The sequence below is a fragment of the Magnolia sinica genome, chromosome 2, assembly GCF_029962835.1.
Source record: "Magnolia sinica isolate HGM2019 chromosome 2, MsV1, whole genome shotgun sequence".
NCBI classification, from domain to species: domain Eukaryota; kingdom Viridiplantae; phylum Streptophyta; class Magnoliopsida; order Magnoliales; family Magnoliaceae; genus Magnolia; species Magnolia sinica.
Genome location: NC_080574.1, coordinates 49,538,452 through 49,543,780, shown reverse-complemented (window position 1 = coordinate 49,543,780; position 5,329 = coordinate 49,538,452). Strand labels below are relative to the sequence as shown.

At 40.3% G+C, this 5,329-nt stretch overlaps 1 long non-coding RNA gene across 1 annotated transcript; it reads left to right on the top strand.

Annotated features, from left to right (window-relative positions):
• The first annotated feature begins 254 nt into the window (after positions 1 to 254).
• LOC131228738 (uncharacterized) lies at positions 255 to 1,391 on the top strand. Its single transcript, XR_009163078.1, has 2 exons — positions 255 to 526; positions 633 to 1,391. It is a non-coding gene; the product is annotated as an uncharacterized LOC131228738 (long non-coding RNA).
• Positions 1,392 to 5,329: the final 3,938 nt, after the last annotated feature.

Here is a 5,329-nt window from a genome sequence, read left to right as displayed (position 1 = left end):
GCACTTGTTGTGTAGGAAGCTATGCTCCTTTATTTTCAAATTCAAAGCTGCTCTATGTTCTGTTTTTTTGAAGATGAATGTCATTTGTTCTGGCGTCAGCATCCCGAAACAGATGGAATTCATTGCTCGCTCATCATCTGTCAAGGGATGTTGGCGCCGAACTAAAAAAATAAAATAAAATCTAAATATGTGTACATCTTTTTCCTACATATTGGTTGAGTATTGTTGTTTTAATGTTTTTTTTTCTTCTTCCCATTGAAGAGCTGAAAGGTGCGTGCCGCAATTCTGTTACTTGGTGCTTGTTTTTCTATTGCACACAAGATATGGTCAGCCGTCAATAAAGTCGTTTTCAAATGAGGGTATGTACATGGAGTATGGAGGCCTGAGAATAAACTAGCCCGACTTGGATGATATATCGTTGCTTCCACTTCCTTGCACTCAAAAGCTCTTGCCAATACATTATACTCATTTCGTTCTGGATGTTATCCCTAATTGGAGGCTCCATGAGCAAAAGCCCTAAAGTTAGGTATGCTATGGCTTTCCCTATCACGATAAGGGCTTGCTTCGCAAAGCCCTTGAGGTGAGTTTTTCGTCATAGTGGCTTTGAAGCCAATGCTTTTGGCATCGGGCAGGTGGAAGCAGTGGGAGCACCCTGAAGAAAGCGGCTTTTTGGACGAAAGGAAACTCGTTGTCGCCTGGTGGATACTCGTACCAGATCAAATGGTGGAATCAGCTGGACTGATCATGCAAAGTGGACCCTATGCCCTTAAGAGCTTTTATTTGCACTTGTTAAATCCAGTTACATAGATTTGCTTGCTGTTGGTATTGCTCTCACCTACAAGGTAGATTTCCAAGTACTTGATTTTTGGATGGAAATGATTGTATTTTGTAGTGTTTCCTCAGTAGCTGTTGCAGAAAAGAAGTGGTGGGTGTTAGAGCAAGTATAGTAGCTTGCGGACTCGTGGGATTTGGGGTCCGCTATTAGGTGATTACCATGTTGATGTGATGGGTGGTTGAGGGATGCTCAACTCATCATTTCGCCCTAGCATAGACTGTTTATCTGTCCATCTTTCTCATTAACATGGCCCGCCCCATGAGTAGAATTGATCTTATTTCTCCATCAGGACATGCTAATGCTAGGGTCCATCTGAGGAATGACCTGGATCTCACACATGTGCTACATTGGTACATCTGCAAATTACTCCCATTTCTGCTTACTGTAATCCTGTTAGCACCTGGCATTGAGTTCTACTCAGAAAATGAATTCTTGCCAGCATGCAGCCGCAGCACATGCAGATAGTTAACATGACGAGCTAGCCAGAGATCCATCAACTCATATGGGTCCGCTGATCAGGTGTGCCAAAACTCATCAAACAGATGGATTGCCAAATTTTTTTTTTTTTTAAAATAAAAATAAAAAATGGAGTTCTAAGCATCTATTTGTTTCTCTAACACCGGCCAATGCCACTGCCATGAGTGGACCAGAACGATTGTTGGGAGAAGGAATCCATATGGTGCGGCCCACCTGATGTACGATTAGGATCTTCCACCCGACCGCTACATCAGATGGTGGTGGCATGTTGTCATTCATGCCAGTACACATTAGGTGGGCCACATTTCTAAGTTTGGTCGTATCCAGCGTGTGGCGTGGGACACTGGGCTCACGACTTGAGTGTATCGATAATCTGAACCGTCCATGTTGTGGAATCTTTGTTATAAGGCCCCATTATAAGAATCTTACACTGAACAGATGATTGCGGCTATGAAAAAGTTGATTTTCAACGGATCGCCTGTAACTCTGAAAATCAAATTGCGATAATACTTTATTAATGGTCTTAGTAATAAATCACCTATTGAACAAATGCCAGGGTGGTAGACAAGTGCAATATCCAAGCCATCTATAAAGAGGTTACCACTACGTAGATTCCTTATGACAAGAATCAGATCTCCACTAGTCAGGTGGGCCACAATTAAATGAAAAAATATACGGTTGTGAAAGATTTGGCTTAAGTTTTCTACCCCGTTTGCTTGAATCTAAAATCGTGGCATGCCTATTGAGTGGACCACTTTTTTATTTTTTTGGCTGTAGAATATACATGGTGACCTCCACATGATGGATGGATTGGATATTTCACTTGTATAGCACGCTGCCATATATGGTAGCGTGTGCAATCGGTGGCCTGTACACGCGTATGGGCTTTGTGTGACGCTTGATGCACCGGAACTTAGACATTGTGCGACAAACTGTCGCCAAGCAAGGGTCCCAAAAAAGCAGACTTTTGAATCAATCCTAGCCTTTGATTAGTAGTCGGTTGCTGAAATGGGTCCGTCGGATATTTTTCTTTTAAAATAATATAATTAAAAATACGTGTCAATCTTTCACGTGTGTGAGATAACCCAGCCGATAACTTCTCATCCCATCAGATCTCCACTAGTCAGGTGGGCCCATCTAAATGGAAAAATACGTTGTGAAAGATTTGCTTAAGTTTTCTCCGTCTGCTTGCAATCTACTCTCTCTTTGGATCAGTAATATGACTTTTATTAAGGAAGTAATTACACCTATAGGTGATACATGATGATGGATTGGTGTTTATGTGTCAATATCACGCCCATCATAATGTAGCCATTCATCGGTATACCACTACTTCACTCAATGATGACTTGCCCCGTCTCGTAATTGTTTACATGATATCTCATATCAGAATTTCAAAACTAAGGATTTGTGCCTCCCTTTCGGTGAATCTAATTCATTCATTTGACAAGTCCCATAATGGGTAGTATCATGCATGAAATATCTACTCCATCAAATGTGTTTGTCTATATGTTTGATGCATTTTTCATGTTGGATGGGGAGATTGTTGTGGCATGACCAGGCATGATCGACCCACTAGTTTCAAACCACTGAAAGGTGAGTTTCGCCTTACAATGTTGACATTACAGTGGGACATCCCATTAATCAGATGCAACTTTTTATGGTGAGCCATGGACCTAAAATTCAAGCGAATCCATGACTTAGGTGTGCTATACAGACAAGTTAGGAGTGGATGCTAATCCATTGAAAACTCTCAGATTATATATAAGGCCTAGTGAGATGTGCTTTAGACATCCAACCTATTCATTGCGCTTGTCTCACTTGGATGAAGGGTCACACTAATATTAGGTCATTCCAAAACTCACGTGCTTTTAGATGTTTTAGGCATGATTTCTGATGATTTTAGTCATATCCAATGGCCTAGAGAGGACCTATCACACATCACGATGGGGCCCACAATGGGCACACCCCTCATGAGTAGATATAGCTGATTTTTGCTATTTATCTGTTGGGTGGACCATACATTGTAGCTAATCCATTGAAAACTCTCAGATTGTATACAAGGCCTAGTGAGATGTGCTTTAGACATCCAACCAATTCATTGCGCTTGTCTCACTTGGATGAAGGGTCACACTAATATTAGGTCATTCCAAAACTCACGTGCTTTTAGATGTTTTAGGCATGATTTCTGATGATTTTAGTCATATCTAATAGCCTAGAGAGGACCTATCACACATCACGATGGGGCCCACAATGGGATAGAGCGAATGACCATTTTTCCATCTAATGATTAGACCAGCATGATTTTTGGGCCAGAGCATTATCAAAGTGGGGTCTCCATGGTCATCCGCATGCACCAAACGTGGTGAGCTCCATGGTTATCTGGAACCTCCAACTGATGGTGGGGTGGGGTCCACATGAAAGTCTTGAATATCTCATTATACCGTTAAAAATTTCCACCTTGTTTTTGTTGTTATCTTTTACAAATATATACAACCTGTTCATGGGAATATTGGACCATTATACTAATAACTCAATTCAAATACATAACATTGTGATTTTCTGAGCCCACAAGCATGCATGCCTTATCCATGTACACGCAATCACATATGCCAAAATGGTGCAATTTGCCGGATCTGACTCAACCTGATAAGATCGACGGATGAGGTCCGTCCAAGCCCGGTCAGCAGAGTAAATCTTACGCCCAAGTACAGCCAGGACCCATATGGAGCAAAACCAACAGGCCCAAACCCAACCCATGCACAGACCAAGCCTGGCCAGACACTTTGTTCAAAATCTGGGCTGTTCATTAGGTGTGGCCCATCATGCATGATGCCCTTTAAACCGTAAAAATATCTGGGCGTGTTTGAGCTTGGTAGGACTAATGGGCTCACCCAATTAATAAATGAGCTTCTATTTTTGGCTGGGCATGCCCCAAACCAAGACAGGCCTTGCCAGCAGGTCCCTGGCCCATTGACTGCCCTAATAAGATGATCTTGCTCTAAAAAGTCCGTTTTAGCTGGTATGATTGTTGTGGTTGTGAGCCTTTAGATTCAAAAATTGCCTTGTGGTTATGGTTACAGGTAATGTTGAACATCTACAACCCATGCTCTTTCTTTCATGGTTTGGAAAATGGGTTGGATGGCTTTGTACTCCCTCTTTATATTGGACGGCTACATTGTTGGAACATGTGTGCACATGTACCCAATATGGCCCATTTCATTATTTTTAATTATTATGAAGCACCTTCCAATATGGCCCATTTCATCATTTTTAATTATTATGAAGCATCTTATTCATATGGTTATTGTTATGATTTGATCAATTATCTGTGTTAAGGTTATTTAATATTATAGCTATACCTATCCAAATAGTCATTATGAGAGATCATACTTATGCACATAACATGAAAAAATGTTTTTTTTTTAATGAATTATATTGGCTTCATTAGGGTCCATTCTACACAAGGCTTAGAAGTTGAAGAGTGGATATGCATGTTTGGTTCCACGGGATAAACCCATGCATGCTATTTCTAGTAGAAGTCAAATAGTATTTCATTCAGGCTAGAAATACATGTTTTCTTTTAAAGAATATGTATTCAAATTATGTTATATGGATTAAAATAAATCTATGACTTTGGCCTTGGCTTTCTCGTTTAAGACATTATCTTTGTCTCTTGAAATAAGAGATGGATCTTCATAGATTAGAAGTAAAGATCTTACTTTGAAACTTTGATATTCTTATTTGAAGAATAGTCATCGAAACTATTAGATCAAGTATAGTTTGGAACCATCATTCATCCTTTAGCCTGTGCAGACTCGGACCCACATGTTTACCTATTATAGGCCAAGTGGGAGATATTAAGAATATTGGTAGATGGGGTTTTGGATTAGAATAGCATGCGTTTGGATTTACAGAGATGGATTGGTAAATCTTAGGATATGTATGATGAACCATTAAAAAGGTTAGATGATCATTAAATAAAGAGCCAGAGATGATGTGAGCTAGAGATGAGGA